The sequence below is a fragment of the Taudactylus pleione genome, unplaced genomic scaffold (assembly GCF_031769625.1).
Source record: "Taudactylus pleione unplaced genomic scaffold, aTauple2 ptg000529l, whole genome shotgun sequence".
In the NCBI taxonomy this organism is placed as follows: domain Eukaryota; kingdom Metazoa; phylum Chordata; class Amphibia; order Anura; family Myobatrachidae; genus Taudactylus; species Taudactylus pleione.
The window spans coordinates 700,033-724,813 of NW_028284931.1; the positions used below are offsets into that span (position 1 = coordinate 700,033).

The window sequence follows — 24,781 nt, forward strand, 5'->3', positions numbered from 1 at the left end:
TTGCACGTTTCCCATTACTCCAATTGGAAATTGTTTTACCCGTAGTTTTTAAACCTAGCAAAGATGTTATAACAGATTTGGCCGCCCCTGTATCCACAAGGAAAGTTTTTCTTTTACTTGCCACATTAACTATGACTTCCGGTTCTTCTTTAAGGTCTCTAGTCATTCTAACTGGCTATATGACACAGGTGTGACTTAGTCCCTATTGTTGGTGTATGTTTTCCCGCAGAATATTGGCAGCTATGCTATGTGGGGGTACTAACTGTGATGGTTCAGAGTCCTGCCAGTCTCTCCTGGGTGGGTATCTATGTGTTTCCTCTCTATGTAGTTAAAAGTCCCTCTTATGGTTTTCATAATCTCGTCTAGGTGGTGCGTAGTGTTTTCTATGTGCTTGGTAGTTATGTCTAACTGGTTTGTTTGGGCACTGTCGGATGAAATGTCCCTCTTTATTACACCTATGACATTTGCCTCTCTTTACCCCTTTTTCCCCATTTGTATTATTTTGTAGTGGTCATGTGTGTGTGTTTTCCAGAGCATGGATACTTACTGTCATTAGCCTCTCTGCTCTTTCTTCCTTGTGCTTACTTATGTTTTTATCATGATGTAAGGTGGATTCCCTAAGTGCATCTACAGTTATATCCCTCCAATTAGGCAGTGAGGTTTGTACCCTTGTTTTCAAAGATTCTTTATGTCCATCGATTAGTACTGAGATGGCTTCTTCCCGGTGATGTTTTATGTCGGCTACCCCAATATATTTAACCATTTCTTATAATGCTCTTGTAAAATAATCCATTGCTGTCTCATTATCTTTTTGTTTTATAGTAAAGATTTTCTTCCAATCCACTGCAACCGGGAAGTATGTGGCCAGTTGGATTGTTATTTTCCTTACATTGCTATGGTTGTCTGCATCAGATAAAGATTTGTCCTCTTCCAGTCGACAATCTTCAATACATTTTTGGATGTCGATACTGGTAGGAAGACAAGCTCTCAGCAATATCAGCCATTCTTTATTAGTAGGCTCATGAGCATTACCCAAGTCCTTGATACATTTTTGGCAACCCATCAAATCTTTTCTGGGGTCTGGAAAATATGTGATAATGGACCACAATGCAGACCTAGTCCAAGGCAATACATGTCTACATTTATAACAGGAATTACCCCATGCCTGTCCGCTTTCCCACTGGGAACTGCTATTGTGCAAACAGGGTATATTCCTGCTGCTTCACTATTTTCCAAATTCATTCTGGGTTTTACCATCTCGGTACTATGAATGGCACCATACTTACCTGTTTCGCTGGTCCTAGCCACTTCTCCTGCATCTGCTGCAGCCTCTCCTTTACTTTGGGAATATTGCCCTTCATGGATGCTGAGTGCATGAGAAATGGCCGAGACCAGGGTAGGTTCATCATCTCTTCCTGAATAAAAACTTTCCAAATTAGTTAGTACAGGGTATAGGTTACAGTTATTTAAATTTTTTTTAGTTATACTGGTATACTGGTTTGTAACTCTGACCTTTTTTCCCCACATATGGTGGCAGTGGTGAACTTGCTTTCACTCTTTCTAAAGTACCAGTTTTCTGCTCCTTACTCATTTCTCTTTGAATTTCCCCTTCTCGTTGCCACAAGTTCAGACAATCATTATGTTTTATCCTTAATTTGTGTGATTTTAACTGGCGTATTTGATTTTGTACTATATGTAATACCTCGGGATATAAAATGCATACCCATTCATCAACATAAGCCATTGCATACTTACCATACTTGTTACTCATTATGTACCCTGTGGATCCTTTTGGTAAACCCTCAACTGGAACCACAGTTGACTCAGTCATCCTACGAGTAGATTTAGCACCCATTTTGGTGGCTTTACCAAACTGTTAAATTACTTCTTTAGGATATCGGTGGGGGATTCTTTTTAAGTACTCACACAGAACTTCTTCCCGTCAATATGCAACTGACCATTCTACAACAGGCAATGCATATAGCAGAGGTCCCTACCTACTTTGATTTATTTCCACTAGAATTCCAGATGGGAAACATCACCACCCCATCCAGTGTACTTCAACCAGGACTTTTCAACTGAGAGAATCAGTGAAATTTCTTGTCTTTTACACAAATCATGCTTGCATAATATACTCTATGCGTACAATACACAAATGTGTGGTCAAATCGTAAGACACATAGATACTGGTTATCTATGTGTCTTACAATTACAGCGGCAGTTTAACTAGGATATGCCCCCTGAACCTGAGGTCTTCATAGGACAGCATCACACCTGGAAATCGATTTCAAATAGGACACTTTTTCTGCACCTTGCAACATGTGGTTGAGATTCTTGCATGACGCAGGAAACTTTTTTTGTTCAGCATTTTACTGCGGTACCTTTCTGGTTCACATACTTATGCAATCCTCTTTCAACTGTTTACACACACAAAAAAAACTATATTTTCTGTACAGAAAAATCACTTCACAAAAACAGTACTTTCCCAGAGGTTTTACACTTTGTTGTACAATAGTACAGTAATCCTATTCAAATTGGATAGTTATTTTTGTCTATATATATATATATATATATATATATATATTAGGGGTGTGCACCGGACACTTTTCGTGTTTTGTGTTTTGGTTTTGGATCTGGATCTTTCTTCGTGTTTTGGATCTGGATTGGTTTTGCCAAAACCACCCTTCCGTGTTTTGGGTTCTGGGTTTTGTGTTTTGGATCTGGATTTTTTCTTAAAAAATAAAAAAAAACGCTAAAATCACATAAATGGGCCTTTTTTTGTTCCTACGCTATTAATAACCCCAATAACATTAATTTCCACTCATTTCCACTCTATTCTGAACACCTCACACCTCACAATATTGTTTTTAGGCCAAAAGGTTGTACCGAGGAAGCTGGATGACTATGCTAAGCGACACAAGGGGGCGGCACAAACACGTGGCCCATCTAGGAGTGGCACTGCAGTGGCAGACAGGAAGCCAATCAGCGTTATGGTGCCCATTTGCATGTAGCACGAACCCGGGAGATCCGTGCTACATGCATCTGTGTGATTGGCACAGAGCAATGACAGGTCCGTGAGACCCGTCTGTGCTGCTGTGGTAAAAAAAAAAAAAAAACCTGTGTAAAAAAAGAAAAAAATGGCGTGCACCCCCCCAAAAAAGAGCAACCAGCCCCGGGCATTAGTAACCCAGTGATGGGTGTGCTTAAATACAGGGGACAAAGGACGTAGGGGTCCCCTGTACTTAAGCACAACCAGCACCGGGCTAGTCAGAACCAGCGCTGTTTGCCAAAATACGGGGGACAAACGACGTAGGGGTCCCCTGTATTCTGCGCAACCAGCTCTGGGCTCTGATCCGGTCCTGGTTCTGGAAATATAGGGGACAAAAAATGAGTAGGGTTCCCCTGTATGTTCCAGAACCAGCACTGGACTTTTTCTAGCGGGGGGCTGATGCCACAGCCAGGGGAGCCCTTTCACCGGGCCCCCCAGCCGCAGCATCAGCCCTGACCGCTAGTCAGCCCAGGCCGGGGATCCCTGGAGAGCTGGGGACCCCCCCAATAAAGGGGTCACCCTCTCCAGGGCACCCCAGGCCCAGGCTGATAGCCCGGGGCTATCCCCGCCACCCCTGGTGGTGGTGGGTGGCGGGTTGATTGTGTGGTGTGGTGTAAATAAAGAATATCAAACATTGTCTTTACAAGTAGAACTGCAAGTCCCAGCTAGCCTGCCCCGCATGCTGGTACTTGGAGAACCACAAGTACCAGCATGCAGGGCATTAAGGGCCCACTAGTACCTGTAGTTCACCTGTAAAAAAAATGTTTAAAAAAACACAGGACACACACACCGTGACAGTATAAGTTTATTAAACATACATACACACACACACACACACACATGTACACATACTCACCTATGTAACCCTGTAGCATCGGTCCACTTGTCCGGTAAAGTATCCCTAGGGGACCTGTGAAAAAAAACATACTCACCATCTCCTATGCGAGGTTCTGTCCTCTTCGTTCCAAAGTAGGCATCCCCGGACTTGGCAAAAAAAAAAACGAAAACGCGATCCACGAACTTAGTACCGTTCTATAGAACGGTACTTCCCGAATGAGAGCTTAGCGGCGGGGTATCACCATGGAAACCCCGCTGCTAAGCGTTCATTGGCTGAGAGAGGTCATCTCCCATCTCTCAGCCAATGAACGGCTCCCTCCATTGTAGTCAATGGTGGGAACCGCAGGGTAAACTTTAATAACCTTGCGGCTCCCAGCATTGACTACAATGGAGGGAGCCGTTCATTGGCTGAGAGAGACGGGAGATGGCCTCTCTCAGCCAATGAACGCTTAGCAGCGGGGTTTCCATGGTGATACCCCGCCGCTAAGCTCTCATTCGGGAAGTACCGTTCTATAGAACGGTACTAAGTTCGTGGATCGCGTTTTCGTTTTTTTTTTTTTGCCAAGTCCGGGGATGCCTACTTTGGAACGAAGAGGACAGAACCTCGCATAGGAGATGGTGAGTATGTTTTTTTTCACAGGTCCCCTATGGATACTTTACCGGACAAGTGGACCAATGCTACAGGGTTACATAGGTGAGTATGTGTACATGTGTGTGTGTGTGTGTGTATGTATGTTTAATAAACTTATACTGTCACGGTGTGTGTGTCCTGTGTTTTTTTTAAACATTTTTTTACAGGTGAACTACAGGTACTAGTGGGCCCTTAATGCCCTGCATGCTGGTACTTGTGGTTCTCCAAGTACCAGCATGCGGGGCAGGCTTGCTGGGACTTGCAGTTCTACTTGTAAAGACAATGTTTGATATTCTTTATTTACACCACACCACACAATCAACCCGCCACCCACCGCCACCAGGGGTGGCGGGGATAGCCCCGGGCTATCAGCATGGGCCTGGGGAGCCCTGGAGAGGGTGACCCCTTTATTGGGGGGGTCCCCAGCTCTCCAGGGATCCCCGGCCTGGGCTGACTAGCGGTCAGGGCTGATGCTGCGGCTGGGGGGCCCGGTGAAAGGGCTCCCCTGGCTGTGGCATCAGCCCCCCGCTAGAAAAAGTCCAGTGCTGGTTCTGGAACATACAGGGGAACCCTACTCATTTTTTTCCCCTGTATTTCCAGAACCAGGACCGGATCAGAGCCCAGAGCTGGTTGCGCAGAATACGGGGGACCCCTACGTCGTTTGTCCCCCGTATTTTGGCAACCAGCTCTGGTTCTGACTAGCCCAGTGCCGGTTGTGTTTAAGTACAGGGGACCCCTATGTCGTTTGTCCCCTGTATTTAAGCACACCCAGCACTGGGTCACTAATGCCCGGGGCTGGTTGCTCTTTTTTTGGGGGGGGGCACGCCATTTTTTTCTCTTTTTACACAGGTTTTTTTTTTTTTTTTACCACAGCAGCACAGACGGGTCTCACGGACCCGTTAGTGCTCTGTGTCAATGACACAGATGCAAGTAGCACGGATCTCCTGGTCCGTGCGTGCATCTGTGTCATTGAAATACACAGCAGCACAGACGGGTCTCACTGACCCATCTGTGCTCTGTGTCACTGTCAATCACACAGATGCATGTAGCACGGATCTCACGAGTCCGTGCTACATGCAAATGAGCACCATAATGCTGATTGGCTGAGAGCCGTGACAGACGGCTCTGTCAGCCAATCAGCACTTTGCCCATTAAAGGCAAAGGCATTTTTTTTTAAATGGCCGCTCGAGGCAAAACCTCGAGATCCGACAGCAGATCTCGAGGTTTTGCCTCGGGAGAGGGATCCGGGGCAGACAGGGAGATCCGAGCTTGGGCTCGGATCGCCCCGGATCCCCGAAGTTCGGGTGGGTTCGGTTCTCAGGGAACCGAACCCGCTCATCCCTAATATATATATACATTTTTAATGTATTAACCCATTGCTATTAGTGTGGAAAATCTCCGCACTCTCAACCGTACTTGCATTTCGTTGCAACATGTTTGTCTGTGTACACACGCATGTGTATCGTTGCATGCCTGTGTACACAACTACCACACATTAACAATCAAACCTGGCAATAAATTGTAAACTGTATTCTTATTGCTGTTAATGATTGGTACTTTTATATGCTTCCACATTCCCTACAAGCACCGGAAGTTAGCCAGGCGGACAACTTCCGCTGCATGCTACCTAAACATTTAGGCGTGAACTGAGCTTTTGTTATCTCAGGCCTATGCAAGTATTATGCGCTTATACGCTCACACAGTTTTATAATTTCAAACAAATAAACTTATCCAATTTGATTCAGAGTGCTATAACTTATGGCAACAGTAAAAGGACATAATTTAAACAGTGTGCCTAATTTCGCTGTGCGTAATTTCGCACCAACAGACCACAAAAAAAATTAAATAAACTGCTTTTCTTTGTTGTCCCTCAGTTCACACCAGCACCTCTGAGACTATACAAGACTGACGTGGTTTAACATTAGATAGTTTTAAAACAAAAATTGTTTTACCTTATAGTGACGCATCTCCACCCTTTGTTGTTAGACCAACATCTGTGTAGTACTGTAAGTCTGCGAGTGTGAGATGGACTGGACAGAGAGCCTGTTTACGCTTGCAAGTGAGTCGATTCTGGGCACGTGCATATGTGCGAGTCCCGGAGCGAGTGCAAAAAGCACTCGCTCTGGTGCTCGCAACAAAATGAGTGGCTGTCGATGTTGATCGACAGCTCGCCCCGTTTTGTAGACGGGGAGGGGGGTGGCTGGGCAAATGGAGGCATTCCTGTAGGAACTCCTGCTGTTTGTGAGCGGCCCTACTGACCTACTGGTCTTAACCATCGCGACCATCACCTGCCCACTTGCATAAGCTGTGGGTGGCAACCCACAGCTATGTAAGTGGCAATGAGGCCGCAACTAAAAAAACAAGTGGCCACCCTGATTCAGAGCGAGTGCTAGCTTTTTGCGAGCAGCTCTGAATGAGGCCCAGAGCCCCCATCTGTGAGATCCTGTTTAAATCTCTTTACGGCTGTTGACGCCAAGTGGACGCACCTTGCGTATGGCGATACGCAAATTTGTATGCACAGTGTACGCAATGTGTGATGTATATGCAATACCTTCCCTTACTGTAACAACACCAGCATGCATAATAGTCACTATCTTTGTATCAAAACACAATGTGAATTACAGTGCAATATATATATCACAGTATAATAATCAAGTGAACACACACACACACCAGTTTCTGTGGTCCAATGCACAAAGGTAAATATTGTATTAAAAGGTTATAACATTATTATCACAAGTTATACAGTGGTACAAAACAATTCAGGAAAAAAAGGTCAGAGTTACAAACCAGTATACAAAGGCTCGCATGCGCTCCCTGGATCCAGAGTACAGTCATCACCAGATGACCGGTAGCATACAGCTACTACTCTCTAGAACAGGGTACCCTAATTTATACAGTTAAATTATGGGTGTGTATAACAGCAGGCAGTGTCTTCTTCCATTGGTCCAGGGGCGGGATGTTTCCAGTTCACTGGGGGTCATTGGTTGGTTCAAACAGTGGGCGATGCCTAGGCTCAGGATGCTGTTGCAGATGTTCACCTTTGGGTTTCTCTCCAAAAAGCTAGATCAAATCAACCATTGTTATATGCTATATTAAACATAAATCCGGCATTGCTAATATCTGCTTGCCACAATGTGCGACAATCTATTCGCAACCACTGGCTTACTGTTAACACAATTCTGTACATTATGACCCCAAACACGATGTTAATATGTGATCCCGTCCATGGACTATGGACCTTATTCAGACCCGCTCGCAAGCGCTGAGCGCTCACAAGCGGGTAGATGTTTAGGCCCTGCGCACGCACAGTGGCCAAACTGCGCGTGCGCAAGCCCTGGAGTGAGAGAGAAATTCTCTTGCTCTGGGGCTCACTTCCAATGGGGTGGCTATCAATGTTGATCGACAGCTCGCCCCGTTTAGTAGGCAGGGAGGGGGGTGGTTTCACAAATGGAGGCGTTCCTTGGAACACATGCAATTTTGTGGGGGGCCGCACTGACATCAGCAGTGATGTCAGTGGGGAGCTTCCTGCTTGATCAGAGCAGGAAGCTCCCTGGGGCTTGTGGTTGCCAAGACCCAACCTTAGGATATCGTTGCAAGCCCTGATGGTCGCGATGGTCTTGACCATCACGACCATCAACCTGGTTGGTCGCTAAAGCTGTGGATGGTAACCCACAGCATAGCTAGCGACCAGGAGGCAGCACATCAAAACACAAGCGGCCGCCTACATTCAGAGCGACCGCTCACATTTTGCATGTTTCCAGTTCACTGGGGGTCATTGGTTGGTTCAAGCAGGGGGCGATGCCTAGTCTAAGGATGCTTTTGCAGATGTTCACCTCTGGGTTCTCGCCGAAAAGCTAGTTCAAATCAACCATTGTTATATGCTATATTAAATATAAATCCGGCATTGTTAATATCTGCTTGTCGCAATATGCAACAATCTATTCGCAACCACTGGCTTACTGCTAACACAATTCTGTGCATTATGACCCCAAACACGATGTTAATATGTGGCCTCATCCCTGGACTATATGTATAGCTGTTTTTCTTCTGTTTAATACATTTGTACTATGGTGTAAACTGTTGGTTGTATGTTTGACTACTATGTGTAAATTATTGAGTAGGAGGCAGGTTTGTATTGTGAGCCTTGAAAGCCAGGATATATATAATACATTGGACATGTCACTATTAATTCTAATATAAATGTCTGATCTGTACTATATATACATATTGAATACAACTTATAGTAAAATGCACAGATAATGGCATGCACAGGGTGTGTTAATACAAAATGCAGTGAGGAGCTACAATTAAAGATCTGCATATCCTTAGCATTTTGTATGTTATCTGACCTTCTTGTTGGTTTTCTGCAGACCAAAGACAATTACAGGTCAGGGTCTATTTGATCACCAACAAATTCCAATTGTCCAAGCTAACAATTGAAGCAAACATATTGTATTTACTCTTCCAATCAATCCAAGGTCTATTTTAAAAGTTTTGGACAGAACAATCTGATATTGTGTTTTAGGCCACTTTGAAATGTAAACTTGGATTTTGTTAAAGTCAGGGATATAAGGCATATTTTGTAGTGTTGACTTCGAGACATCATAATGTCATAATGTCAGATGTAAAGGGGGCAGGGCCAGCACAGATCTGTGTTACAGATCTTTAGCTACGGCACTAATTCACATTACTGTACAGTGCATCACACAGTAGTGTCCCTTAGGCAGGTTACTGTAGTACTTATTCACGTCACGTGACAAGGTACTGCAGTGCACCTTATTCTTGTTAGAGTATGTACTGTACAGCATCAGGGTTTCGGTCTGTAAATAAACAGGGTCTAGGTCGACATAGATTTGGTCGACAGGAATTAGGTCAACTGGGACAAAAGATGGACTGGGACTCATGATTGACACAGTATTTGCCAACATGTCAAAAGTTAACAATGGATGAAATGTTGACAAAATACAGTCATTATTGCCACACAAACAATATTGTGTGTCAACTTGCCTTTTGTTAGGTTAAATGTTTAGTACATTTGTAATGTTACAGCAGGTGCTTACCAGATGGCTAGGGTTAGGCACTAGAAGGGACAGTTAGGGTTAGGCACCAAGGGAAGGGTTAGGGTTCTGTAGAGAGGGACATGTAGGATTACAAATTTGGACCATGTCTACGATGTTTGTCAACCTAATTACTGTAAATGTGACCATGGCAAACAAGCCCCATTTCGACCAATAGTGTGTCGCCCATTAGTCCATGTCGATCTTAGTACCCTGTCAATCAAATGTCTTTCAATCATGTGGGTGAGAGGTAATGACTGTCAGTCATTGTCTGTCAGTTATCCCACACCCTGCAGTACAGTATGTCACAGTAGTGCATTGCATTTGTTACTGTATTACAGGCATGTCAAATTCAAAATACCAACCGGGCCGAATATTCATGGTCTACGAAAGTGTGTGCTGTAACAAAAAATGAATGTCGTATATGCAATTTGAAAGGTTTATAATTACTAAAAATTAATGCAGTGCCCCCTGTAGTAGTGCCCCTTCTGCTATTCTAACCTGTATTATAGCCCCTTTTGCAATGTCCCCTGAATTTGGGCCCATTATGCAATGCCCCTTATGCAGTGCCCTAGTAGTGCCCTGTAAGCAGTGCCCCAGTAATACCCCTTATGTTGTGCCCCCAGTAATGTCCTTAGTAGTGCCCCTTATGCAGAGCCCCCAGTAATGCCCCTTATGTTGTGCCCCAGTAATACCCTTTTCTGCAGAGCCCCCAGTAATGCCCGTTTATGCAGAGCCCCAGTAATGCCCCTTATTCAGAGCCCCCCATAAATCCCCTTATGCAGAGACCCATTAATGTGCCTAGTAGTTTCACTTACGCAGAGCCCCCAGTGGTGCCCCTTATGTTGTGCCCCCAGTAATATCTTTAGTAGTGCCCCTTATGCAGAGCCCACAGTAATGCCCCTTATGTTGAGCCCCAGTAATGTCCCTTGTGCAGAGCCCCCAGTAATGCCCCTTTATGCAGAGCCCACAGTAATGCCCCTTTATGCAGAGCCCCCAGTAATACCCCTTATGCAAAGCCCCCAGTAATGCCCCTTTATGCAGAGCCCCCAGTAATGCCCCTTATGCAGAGCCCCAGGAATGTGCTTAGTAGTGTCCCTTATGCAGAGCCCCCTGTGATGCCCCTTATGTTGTGCCCCCAGTAATGTCCTTAGTAGTGCCCCTTATGCAGAGCCCCCAGTAATGCCCCTTATGTTGTGCCCCCAGTATTGTCCCTTATGCAGAGCCCCCAGTAATGCCCCTTTATGCAGAGCCCCCAGTAATTCCCCTTATGTTGTGCCCCCAGTAATGCCCCTTATTTTGTGCCCCCAGTAATGCCCCTTATGCTGTGCCCCCTCCCAGTACAGAACATGCCCCACTCTACTGTCTGTGCAGTACTTACCTTTCTTCATGCCGGACTGGAGCACCACTCCAGTACACACTGTCCTGCGTAGACACTGCTGCTGACTGGATCTAATTAGATCCAGAGTGGCAGGTGCAGGCTCAGCTCATTGCAGGTGATGCCGGAGCTGCATTACAGGGAATACTGGCCTCTGAAGTCATCATCTGATTGCTTCAGAGACCACTGTTGCCAGCCTGTACTGCCCGATCAAAGCTGTGCTCTGATTGGGACAGGGGTGTGGGCCACATATTATTTATATGTGAACCCACACTCTGGGGCCACAGAAATTGTTTATTTGGGCTGCATGCAGCCTGAGGGCTGAATGTTTGACATGCCTGCTGTACTGTATACTGTAATTAATGCATCCAAATACTTGAATAAGTTTGAGGATAGATAAGCACCCTGTTTGATATGTAATTTTGTTAGGTAAGTTAAGGGTTAAAAGCTGGAGGGGGATGTGGTTAGTATTCGTCACTTGAGGAGTATAAGCCTATGGTAGGATTTAAGGGAGGGCTTAGAGGTTCCATATAAATAGCCTGGTGAGGGGAGCCATCTTCCTCTTTCCAGTTTATTTCAACCCCACCCACCCACCCGTGTAAGATGGTTTGTGTAAATTTTTCTGTTGTTGGTTTGTGCATTTGTCTGTGTTTGCTTCCAACAGGTAGAGGTGCAGCCTGGTGGGAAGCAGTGCTCATGGGCGGCCTATTATTAGCGCAGGAGTGCCTGTGGTAGCATTCTTCCTTTGAGAGCGGCCAGTTTGTCACCGCCTAAAGGGGGGACATGGTCATTGTTCCAAGGGAGGGACCAATGCTGTGCCAATTAGGGAAGGATGGTACTGCCCCAGGTCAGTCTGTGCAGGGCGGGGATCTGCCCCTTTTTATTTGTATTGATATCCACTGGGCTGAGGCCTTGGAGCACTGCTTTCTTCTTGCCACCTATTCTAGAATTTCAATTTGATCAATAAATTCTGGCTGTGACCTCTTTGAATTCCATATACATGTGTCAGTGTGTTTATTTCTAGGTTTAGGATTAAGTTAAGTTAACAAAAGGGAATAATAAAACAAATGGGTGATTTACTGTAATTGTACAGCAAATACTGTACTTACTGCACAGCAGGCATCTTCTTATCCAGTTCAAATGTGGTGCATCCCTGCGCACCAGGTCTGTTCACTGGCACCACATAGACCGCACAGTGTGGCCAGAATCTCCGTCCATGCCTTCCTCACAGCCATGTTTCACACTTTAAGTTGCAAGATGCACACACGATGCACGATGTACGCACGCGCTATGCGCATATGCTCATAGCATTTATCAGTACTGTACTGTAGCTGCTGTCTAAACCCCTTATCGCAGAAAGTGCATCCTAAACCCAAATGGCTGTGACCTCTTTGAATTCCATATACATGTGTCAGTGTGTTTATTTCTAGGTTTAGGATTAAGTTAAGTTAACAAAAGGGAATAATAAAACAAATGGGTGACTTAATGCATCCTAATACTTGAATAAGTTTGAGGATAGATAAGCACCCTGTTTGATATGTAATTTTGTTAGGTAAGTTAAGGGTTAAAAGTTGGAGGGGGATGTGGTTAGTATTCGTCACTTGAGGAGTATAAGCCTATGGTAGGATTTAAGGGAGGGCTTAGAGATTCCATATAAATAGCCTGGTGAGGGGAGCCATCTTCCTCTTTCCAGTTTATTTCAACCAGGCTGGCTAAGTGACATATGTATTGTATTTTATATGTCTGTCTTTCTCTTCTTCTTTCACATTTCACACCCCATTTATTTCCCCTGGTCTACCACCCTCTATGTCTCCTGTTAATTTTAACTTTTACTACCTTCCTTTTTCTAATTTCCCCCCTGTCCTTTCCTTTCTGCACATGTTCCATACTTTTCTTCCCCCTTCCCCTGCTTGTGTTTCCATATAGTCCCTGTTACCTGCCAGTGCCCTCCCTCCCTGTCATTTCCAGATTCACAGGCCCCGTGTCCCCCCCACGCCCCCGGGTGCCAGGCCTCTCACCTCCGTGGCTGCTTCCCCAGCCACGCGAGGGCCATGGTCCGCTCAGGTGCAAGGCTCCACCTGCCTGCACTCCTGCTGCCGGCTCTCGATTGCCGCCCCCCCACATCGACCACCCCTTCCCCGCGGCCGCCTGCTCTCAAGCGGCAGCGAAATTAGCTAGACAGCCCCCACTCCCCGTCTCCCCTCACGCTAAGCGCAGCCATCCCGCTCCCTGCACCGGTGGCTAGCTCCACCCACAGGGTTGCGGCAGCCATCTTGTGCAGCCAGGCGCCGCATGGTGCTCTGCCGCACCCCTCCAACCCCCCCATGCCCCCACTACTTAAGAACAGGGGGGCACCTCCCTGCACAGCCCCCCCCTGCTCTGCCAGCACCAGAGACCCCCTTGGTGCGGTGTCCCCTAGCGCGCCACCCACCAACTTTTCCCCTTTCCCCCCCGCACCCTGGGGTTGGGGTTACACCCCCCCTTGTATTTAGGGGTGGCTGGTGCACAGCACAATAATCCTGCCCCATTCAAGCCTACAATGACGCGCCGCCGGGCTGCCCCCCCCCTTATTTCCCTGCCACCGGGATGCTGCACATAAGCCCAATGCATTTTTCAGCCCCTTATCATCCGCCCCGCTTATGCACTGCCAGCCACTGCCCCCCACTCTCCTCCAGTTTGCCCCCTCCACTGCTAATGCGGCCCCCCCTTTTTTCCCAGGGATTGGCACCTCACTACAAGGCGCAATAGCTATGCCCATCCAGCCGCATGCCACTACAGCTGTTTTCCTGAACCCATACATGTTTCCACCCCCTCCTCACACCCCTCCCCCCAAAACCTGATCCCCTACCCCCGCTGGCTACAGCATCTCCTGCTCTTTCTTCTGCGGAGGGACTTTGTTGCGTGGGTTTCACCGGATATTTCTTCGAGCCCCCTGGTCACAGCTTTTTGAGCGTCTAGGACCATTGTCGAAGGCAGGCGGACAGATGGTGCTGATGTCGAATCAAGTCGTGGTGGGTGCACCGCGCAGCGAGGGACTGTTGACGAACACAAAGGAGCCAGTGGCTGGGCCTTCCACGTCAGGATCAGGTGAGCATGGTGTTAACCCATTTGCGCAGCACACATTCCCCTACCACTGATGATTCTAGCGATTCTTCCAGTTCATTTGTAAATCCGCGCAAGCTTAGGCGTTACTTTAGTGCAAATTTAATGGGTAGCAAGGGTGCCCTTAGAGATTTAACACAGTGTCAGCAATTGAAGTACCGGATGAAGCGCGGGTTATGGTCAGGGCCGTTTCTAGGGGCGGGCAACCCGTGCAATCGCACGGGGCGCTCCGCCCTCAATGCAAAGTACGCCGGGTCCGACTCCTGCATCAGCGCTGTCTCCCTCAACCTATCGGGCGGCTACAGTAACTTCGCGCGCCTTCCCTCTTCTCCTCCTGGGTGTCACATGACAGGAAGGGAGCAGCGCACACATCAGCCGCACTGAAAAGTCCGGACACAGGCTGAGAGTGACCTCCGTTCTGCTGCTGGTTGCCCTCGACTGTCTGTGTTTGTCCGGGCTGTCCTCACTCTATCTCTGGTCTCACTCGGTGGATGGAGGCGGCGCCCACACTCCGGTCTGGGCATGGGATGGGGCAAGCGTGCTGCGCACAGCAGCTTCGCAAGGTAACTAAACTGCACCTCTGCGGGGGGGGGAGTGCCACCTATGTATGTCACTGCATGCCTGTGCTATCACTAGCTGCCCTCCTTTACACTGCACCTATGTATGTCACTGCCCTGTGCTGTCACTAGCTGCCCTCCTTTACACTGCACCTATGTATGTCACTGCCCTGTGCTGTCACTAGCTGCCCTCCTTTATACTGTCTGCACCTATGTATGTCACTGCCCTGTGCTGTCACTAGCTGCCCTCCTTTACACTGCACCTATGTATGTCACTGCCCTGTACTGTCACTAGCTGCCCTCCTTTATACTGTCTGCACCTATGTATGTCACTGCCCTGTGCTGTCACTAGCTGCCTTCCTTTATACTGTCTGCACCTATGTATGTCACTGCCCTGTGCTGTCACTAGCTGCAGGGCCGTTTCTAGGGGCAGTCAGGGATCACATTCATCTATTATTAGGAGGAAACCCCTCCCCCTCACAAAGCCTAGATGACACTTTTCCCGATTTGGGTCACAACTCCTCACTGACTGCACATAGACTACATCTTCTACACGGCTCTAATCTGAGGAGTCCTCAGATTGGAGCCGTGTAGAAGATGTAATCTATGTGCACTCCTAATCAAAGGGAAAATGGCGCAATGTCGTGTTGTTTCAAAACTGTGTTAAAGCGATAAACAGCCTGTAATTTGTGCCTGTTGCATTTTTTATCCTAATGATGCCTGGCTGTATGTTGTTTAATTATAGTGACATAATCTGCTCATATTCCCATCCAGCTCAGATTAATCCCCCGATTTGTAACCTCCAGGTGTTATTTACTAAGCTCTCTCTGCTGGTGAGACGTCTGCCCAGTCTCCATGTTGAATCATCTTTACATTGTGTAACTCTAAACCAGGTCCAAAGTGTTTCCAGCATCTCACCGTATCATACGTTGCCCGTGGGGCACTGCATAAGGGGCACAAATACAGGGGACACTGCATATGGGGACAACTACAGGGGGCACTGCATAATGGGTACTTTTGCCTGAGAGCCAGTGGGGGGGAAGCCTAAAGGTGCCTACACACATAGCGATGTGCTCACGATCCGACCTGCATGATTTCCCCTGAACTCTCCCCAGGCAGCTCCCCAGCAGTCGTGGTCAGGATCTGGAGTAAAAAATATCCCGGTGGATGTGGTTTTAAAACGCAGTTTATGTGGCTCTGGCTTTTCCAATATATTTTATGTGGAAGTGGTTTGTTGCAGTGTAATCCTAAATGGCTTTTTCAGTGTACTTTAGGTGGACCTGGCTTATTTCAATGTATTTTATGTGGATCTGGTTTGTATTTTCAATGTACTGGGTTTGCCCCCAACATGACTAAAAACGGGTGTGATACAAGGTTATACTCCTGCAAATGTCACACCAAAGGCATGCACACACAAATGCGGCGTGAGCTTGTGACAGCTAGGCAACACCCCATTTTTTGAGCGCGCACCGGAGGCGCGCGCATGCTGTCCATCTTTCATTCAACTACATATATTTTTCAGCACTTTGCCTCTGACAGGTTAGCCACCCCTGGACTCAGTAGTCACAGCAGCTGACATTCTGTGGTATTTTGAGACCACGCTCCCTTACTGTGATACCACACCTCCTCACAATGAGGCCACGCCCACTCCGCAATATTACTGCTTCTTGAGGGGGGGGTGCATTTTGACTGCTCGCACTGGGAGCCTCAGACCCTAGAAACTGCCCTGGTTATGGTTCACTGAGCGAATACGGCTATCCTTAAAGATTTAAAGTTTTAAAGTAGGGAGCCGTTAGTGAAGAGTAAATTTGTGGATATGTTTGTGATAACGGCTGATGCACGTAGGTTTAGTTCAGGCTAGGTCAGCAGGAGTAATGGCGGGGGCCTTCGGGTATGTTATGTTTTTTGTGGCGTGCTACCTTGAGTCCAGACACAACAGGAGGGACAGGCAGTGTTTTCAATTAGGTTTCAAGGATGTTGAGGTTTGGCTTGCTCGACCAACTGCCTAGCTTGCCTGCGGAATCCTCGGTTGGTCGGAAGCAGCCCTTTCTGGCCTGCCCAGATCTGTGGGCATCAGCCGCTGGTAGTGCTACGCATGTAATAACATGCAGGGTCATATGGGGCAGGCTGTGGATACAGTCATATCTGCATGCTCTGTGGGAGCATTCATCCAGCCAAGGAGTGCGCGTTGGTCTGCCGCACAGGGTCAAGGAGAATATTGCAGCAGCAGCGCAGAGGTGTTCAGAAAAGCACCATCATTGATTAATTTGGGGTTTTTTGGCGTGGGTTTGCATTTATCTTTGACACAGGAATATCCGTGGTTTCTGAGAGGAATCTGAAAGCGGAAGTCGGGTGGGGGCCCATGCGTGGCCCTTTTTGCTCCACCCACTTTTGGTAGGGTTTAGGTGCACCGCCTTCAAGGGGGTGTCGTAGAAGGAATTGGGTAAATTGGGGTTGTTACAGAGTCTCTTACATAAATGGAAGGGGTCGGCAATCACACAAAATATCTGTCAGATCACTGCGCCATTTAACAAACGGGGGAGGGCTCTACTAGCTAAGGCAGATATCGCATCTGCTTTTTGACTGCTGCCCATTTCACCCCGAGTCCTTTAAATATTTGGGGTTTGGAGTTGCAGGGCTCAATTACGTTACACAGAGGGAAAGCCCTTATGGCCTTGTGGTTAAGATGACTGTTTTTACATGGTGGCCGATTGGCTTTTTCATTTCGTGTACTTTAGTTGAAGGTTTTAGTTACTTTTTGCAGTAGTTGTCCATGCGGGTATTGGGACAAACTGTGGTGTCCTGCTACCTGGATGTTTTCATGTTATGGGGCTAGTAGATACCAGAGTTTGCCAGTATTCAATTAATTTCCTTAGTTTAGTCGTTATGGGAGCCCCGATGGCTCATGACAGGTAAGAAGGTTCAGTTATGCGCATTATCTTATTTGCGGATAGAAATCGATACCTTTATAGGATTATGCCGCTTGCCTATGGTGAAGGCGTGGCGTTTTGGGGAGTTGCTAGAAGCATTTCATTTTGGCAAAAAAAAAAAAAAAAGTTTTGCTAGTACAGTTGCAGTCGCTATCGGGCCCCCTCAGTTTGGCATTTAGAGTCATACATAGGGGTCGGTTTTTCAGTAGACGGCTAGAAGGAGCCACAGCAGGGGTTAGGAAGCCTCGTCACCTCATATGTGTCCCTCTGGAGCGGAGTGGACATGCTGCGCATTTGTTTGTTTTTTATGCGCAAATTCAATGGAGTACAGTTCTGCACACGTCACCCGTAGCCAAGTCCGAACTTAGACCGTTACGTATGCATCCTGTTCATTAAGTGGTGCATTTGAAGGGGAGTGTGGCACGGAGCCTTGGCCGGTTTCCTGTGGGGTTCAGGGCCTAGACAGGAACATCCTTATTCTTGAGAATTTTTCAATTGTAGTGGTGGTCGAAGTGTGGTCCAGCAAGCCTTGCATTAGGCAAATCCAGTTTGGTGATAACTTAGGTGTGGTATAAGAAGGCTCTAATCTAGGACGGACTTAGATCCGGCCTCGCAGTGGTTAGGCATCTATGTGTTTAAGGAATATTGAGTTTAGGGCACGGCATGTTTCGGGCGTTGCTACCAAGATAGTGGACATCTTATATCATTCAGTAGGACATGTTTCATTCGCTCGTGCCTCCTGCTAATTTACATGGTTTCTCCTTCCCCTTCCATGCCTGGCGGATCGTCACGCCGGCATCCAGGGACTAGCACGGAAGTCATGGGCACCAAGTACATTAAGACCTACACGCTAGTTTTGTGCGATTGGCAAGGTGTTTAGCTTCCAAGAGCGGGCGGTTTCAGATGGTTAATGATTGTATGGCAGAGTTTGTCTGTAGCTGCTATGACAGGGGTCGTTCCAAGGCGGCTTGTCTCCAGCGTTACCCAGTATAATTTTCCAAGTTGCACGTTTGGCGGATCCTGACAAATTATTTGTATTAAACAAGGCATTTAATAGGGTGGGCAAGAGAGTATTTACAAAGGTATTTAATAGGGTGGGCAAGGGAGCGTCCTAACAAAGGTGTTGCGCGGAGCCCCATCAACGCAGCCCTATTACAGGATTTGATTGGGCCAGTAAAGGAGTGGCTTCGGTCAAGTGCTAGGCGCCCCCCGCCCCTTTTTGGTTAGCATTTTCATTAGCTTACTTTAGGGCTTTTAGAATGGGTGAGCTAGTTGCTGCTACTAAGATTTCTGCGCTATCAGGTTTAATGTTAAAATAAGGTGGTTATCAAACCGGTATTGAGCTTGTGTGGAATAGATGGGTCTAAGACAGATTAACTGGCAGGGAGCGAGGGATTTCTATTCAGATGCATGCAGATCCAGTGATTTGGCCAGTTGCTCTTTGGGGTACTTTAATAGGGTTTGCCCTCCAGGTGGCGGGCAGTGGTTATCCATGTTAATCTAACTCCCTTTTGTCCAGGTCGTAGTTTACGAGGGTGTTTCAGAATTATATTATAGCTAGGGCAGTGGAAGTCGTATTTAAAACAAGTAGCATTAAGTAGTTGTGCTCCTTGCGAGTTTGTTGGGAAACCCAGGGGCCTTATGCCTACTGCCGCTAGGGATTCTGAAAGGATTTTCAGCTTTTGCCCTCAAGGAGGTTTTGCTGTTTTTCATCTTCAGATGGGTCACCCAACTATTTGTTTCCCTTTCCTTGTGGTTAGATTATTGTTGTTATTATACATAGCAATTTCTGTTTGTATTAAATACCAATATCTGTCTGTATAAATGCCAATTCTGTCTAGGTGAACTTTCGGACAGGGTTGTCCGTGAGTGCTAACTGTCGGGTATGGGAAAATTCCTATATTTACTGGGCTAGCCAGCACCCTTTGGAGTTACATTTCCAATTTTGGTTGTGAGTGCGTAAGTGGCATTGCTTAGGATTACGAGAAATGCACTGTAAGTGCCTGCTAGATGCCCCATGGGCAGCAGAGGAGAAGTTTGGGGCCAGACTTGGGAGGCAATGATTTGGTCGTGTTCGTGGGTATTGAACAGATATGGCCATTGCACGCTTGTCATTTAGCGTTTGGTGGACGCGTCATACAATACCCAAGTTTATGTCACGGGGCAGAGAGCTTGCATAGGCCCGACGGGGTACATCTCACGAGTGCGCGGCTAGAGCAGTTGACCGATGACCTCTGCAGTTTTCAATTTCATTAAGAATGTCACAGTTTTGGTGGCGGGCCTGGTTCTGTGAACCGGGCTTTGGCGGGAAGCAGTGCTCATGGGCGGCCTATTATTAGCGCAGGAGTGTCTGTGGTAGCATTCTTCCTTTGAGAGCGGCCAGTTTGTCACCGCCTAAAGGGGGGACATGGTCATTGTTCCAAGGGAGGGACCAATGCTGTGCCAATTAGGGAAGGATGGTACTGCCCCAGGTCAGTCTGTGCAGGGCGGGGATCCGCCCCTTTTTATTTGTATTGATATCCACTGGGCTGTGGCCTTGGAGCACTGCTTTCTTCTTGCCACCTATTCTAGAATTTCAATTTGATCAATAAATTCTGGCTGTGACCTCTTTGAATTCCATATACATGTGTCAGTGTGTTTATTTCTAGGTTTAGGATTAAGTTAAGTTAACAAAAGGGAATAATAAAACAAATGGGTGACTTAATGCATCCGAATACTTGAATAAGTTTGAGGATAGATAAGCACCCTGTTTGATATGTAATTTTGTTAGGTAAGTTAAGGGTTAAAAGCTGGAGGGGGATGTGGTTAGTATTCGTCACTTGAGGAGTATAAGCCTATGGTAGGATTTAAGGGAGGGCTTAGAGGTTCCATATAAATAGCCTGGTGAGGGGAGCCATCTTCCTCTTTCCAGTTTATTTCAACCCCACCCACCCACCTGTGTAAGATGATTTGTGTAAATTTTTCTGTTGTTGGTTTGTGCATTTGTCTGTGTTTGCTTCCAACAGGTAGAGGTGCAGCCTGGTGGGAAGCAGTGCTCATGGGCGGCCTATTATTAGCGCAGGAGTGCCTGTGGTAGCATTCTTCCTTTGAGAGCGGCCAGTTTGTCACCGCCTAAAGGGGGGACATGGTCATTGTTCCAAGGGAGGGACCAATGCTGTGCCAATTAGGGAAGGATGGTACTGCCCCAGGTCAGTCTGTGCAGGGCGGGGATCTGCCCCTTTTTATTTGTATTGATATCCACTGGGCTGAGGCCTTGGAGCACTGCTTTCTTCTTGCCACCTATTCTAGAATTTCAATTTGATCAATAAATTCTGGCTGTGACCTCTTTGAATTCCATATACATGTGTCAGTGTGTTTATTTCTAGGTTTAGGATTAAGTTAAGTTAACAAAAGGGAATAATAAAACAAATGGGTGATTTACTGTAATTGTACAGCAAATACTGTACTTACTGCACAGCAGGCATCTTCTTATCCAGTTCAAATGTGGTGCATCCCTGCGCACCAGGTCCGTTCACTGGCACCACATAGACCGCACAGTGTGGCCAGAATCTCCATCCATGCCTTCCTCACAGCCATGTTTCACACTTTAAGTTGCAAGATGCACACACGATGCACGATGTACACACGCGCTATGCGCATATGCTCATAGCATTTATCAGTACTGTACTGTAGCTGCTGTCTAAACCCCTTATCGCAGAAAGTGCATCCTAAACCCAAATCGAGACCCTTGATATACCAACAGTAGAGTTATTTAAAAAAAAAAAAACTATTTGCATCCCTTTTACAGCAATGTACATTACTATACTATAGTATATGAAATAATCAGTATTTTAGACTTGTGATGCACTAATGTTAACTAATTTGCTGCTAATGTATATATTGATTATATTGTCATATTTTTTTAAATCTTCATTTCAGGACTAAAAAGAGAGCCCGTCTTCCCCGGATAAAACATCCAGGAGATAGAATCGCATTTTGCAATGCGATCAGGGGTGTTACTGGCATGCCCTGATCGCATTGCAAAAGCAATACTTGATAAATGGGGCTCTAAATGGTCATCTCTCAATGCCACCACATGCTGAGCCCACTCTTGACATTGTACACATTGGCCCTCATTCAGACCCACTCGCAAGCGGGCGCACGTACTTTAGGCGTACGTACAAAAATATTTAAATTCAATGGCTCGCTCGTATTTTCGTTCGCATCTAAAATTCCTCCCTAAACTCTGACGACCCCTCCTCTAACTAACGAGCGTACAAAATAGCGAGCGTACATCCCCGAAATGGCTTGAAAGGAACGCACGCACAAGTATAAACAGGAAGTTGCCTTGTCAGATGTCGATTACCTGCTCCTTTATTCTGCCTACCTCCATCAATCGTATCATGCCAATCAATGTATCAATTAGCTTAATTGTTTTTTTTTTTTCAACACAATGCAAGAAACTTTACTCTTGTCCGTGTTTGTGTTTACCCGCAGAATACGTACGGATGAAACATTCGCTTTTATTGTTCAAAAAACATGTGAACCACAATTAAACAATTGTACTATTGCTGTGGATCCCCGCATATTTCCCTGGGTTCATTTCTTTATTTAAATTTGCTTACGCATGTCACTGCATCAAGCCTATCCTAACTCTCCAGAGATTTCTGGCCCTGTCGAACACATGACTCATACACTAACCAATAAAATTGCTCCTGTTAATTTCCAAAATACATTAGCCAATCAGAAAATTTTTACACACTTTATCAAAAATGATTTTTAAGAAAAACACCATTGCCATCATGAGAGCCTCCGCATTCACCAGGCGTGAGCTGCTGGTGCTTACGGAGGTCATGGATCGCCGGATCACCAGCCAGCCTCAACCCATGACCAACCGGCAGAAGCGCTCCGCGTATGCGGAGGTACGGTCCCGCCTGCGGTCCTTCGGCTCACGCCGCAACATCGGGCAGCTGGAGCGCAGGTGGTCCGACCTGCAACGGCGAACGCCCCGCTTGCTGGCATGCTTTCGCATGCAGATCCTGGCAAGTAAGTGTTATGTATTGTGGTTTTAATGTTTGTGTTTGTGGGGCAAACTGCGTGTGCATGTTTTCCTGTCTGTTCTATTTATTATTTGTACTCATATCTGCGTCTGCATGTTTTCCTGTCTGTTCTATTTATTATTTGTACTCATATCTGCGTGTGCATGTTTTCCTGTCTGTTCTATTTATTATTTGTACTCATATCTGCGTCTGCATGTTTTCCTGTCTGTTCTATTTATTATTTCTACTCATATCTGCGTCTGCATGTTTTCCTGTCTGTTCTATTTATTATTTGTACTCATATCTGCGTCTGCATGTTTTCCTGTCTGTTCTATTTATTATTTGTACTCATATCTGCGTCTGCATGTTTTCCTGTCTGTTCTATTTATTATTTGTACTCATATCTGCGTGTGCATGTTTTCCTGTCTGTTCTATTTATTATTTGTACTCATATCTGCGTCTGCATGTTTTCCTGTCTGTTCTATTTATTATTTGTACTCATATCTGCGTGTGCATGTTTTCCTGTCTGTTCTATTTATTATTTGTACTCATATCTGCGTCTGCATGTTTTCCTGTCTGTTCTATTTATTATTTGTACTCATATCTGCGTCTGCATGTTTCCCCTCTATTTCTGATTTTTTAATTCTACTGCTATTTTTTTTTTTATTTTTTTTTTTTAGTTTGGTTGCCCGGATTTGTCCATAAACTAAACGCAATTTCTTTGACATATTTTAGGGGGACAGCCAAGACTCCGCCGTCACCGTCCGTCCAGACGGCGTTCCCGCCCACTCTCCCCAACCCCCAGCCAACACTCCACCCCAAATCTTTCCCCTATTCCCCACTCCTCCCCATCCTTCCCAGACCCTCTCCCGGAAATGTCGGGCCTCCTTCCCCTCCGTCCCACTTCCCCCTCTCCTCCACCCACCCCTCTTCCAATTACCCCCTCCCCGGAGTCCAGCATAACTCCGCCCCATTCTTTGGGGAATGACAGATCCTCCGAGGAGGATCATGGAGGTTTGGCCGGAGCTCCCGTTTTGTCTCCCGGTATGTTTTTTTTTTTTTTTTTTTAAAGCACAAACTGTTTGTATGTAATCATGTGTCGTGCCTTTCTTCGTGTTTTTGTGGCTTGACTTTTGTTGATTGTGAAGGTTTGCTTTTACCTCTTCCTGGTGATTTAAACATACACATATCATACCTGTGGGAATTTGTACCTAGGCCTTGTATTTTTGCCAGGCCACCCTTTGTATTTTTGTTTTTGGGTTTAGGAGTGATTTGGTTCTTTTTTTAAATTTTTCTGTGGATTCCCTATTGTTGTATTAACCCACACACTTTTCTCACCCACAGAGGAACAGAGGCGTCGGCAAGAGGTGGCGGATGTTGTGGGGCAGATGCGCCAACATGTCATCGGCATTCTGGTGGCCCTCGACCGGCTGTCTGGCCTCCTTCGGCATTAGTTTTTTTATTTTGGTTCTATTTTCCAATTAAATTTATTAAGACAAATATACGTTGTGGCTCATTTTTAAAAACCAAAACCAAGATAGTTTAGCCTGACATAAGTAGACTGTTCCTGCAAGGATTTCCCTTTTTTAAAAGTTAGATTGTGTTTTGTCTTTGTATGTCAAACAGACACCAGAAACACATAACAGTAACAATGTCATTTCCCTTTTTGGGTGTAGTGTCAATTACAGATTTCTACATTTTCCAGGTTCCTACTTGGTGCGCAAGCTGCTTAGGCCAATCTTACAAATCCCAAGGTTGGGCCAGGCTTCCTTTTGGTGTGGATTGGGAAGCTGAAAACATATTTCAGTTTTGCTCAACTGGCGTCAGTACTGGTTTACCCCTTAGTCAAATGTAACTTGTGTTAACCTGGTTACACTTGCTGTTAACGTCCCAAAAAAGGAAGACCATTTCACTCTTCAAACATTTATTCACAACATAACAGAGAAAACAAAGTGGTCACTCCCAAAAAAAATACACATTGATAAATTCAAATACAACACATACCAAGAAATAATTAAATAAAAACACAAAATCAAGAACTGGTTGACGAAGGACCATGCCAACATGATTCCACAAACATGGCGTTGCGATATGGGTTCCAGAATATATGCCCAAAAGGACCAGATCCAGGTTTGGTAAGGGTAGCAGGAAGTAGTGAGCGTTGGAGTGCCAAAGATTATGTGAACAAACAGAAGATGGTGAGAAAAATAAAAATAAAT

The 24,781-nt window shown here is 46.1% G+C and overlaps 1 pseudogene; it reads right to left on the reverse strand.

The window, feature by feature from the left end:
• Positions 1-202: 202 nt before the first annotated feature.
• Positions 203-1,831, reverse strand: LOC148501178 (uncharacterized; annotated as a pseudogene).
• Positions 1,832-24,781: the final 22,950 nt, after the last annotated feature.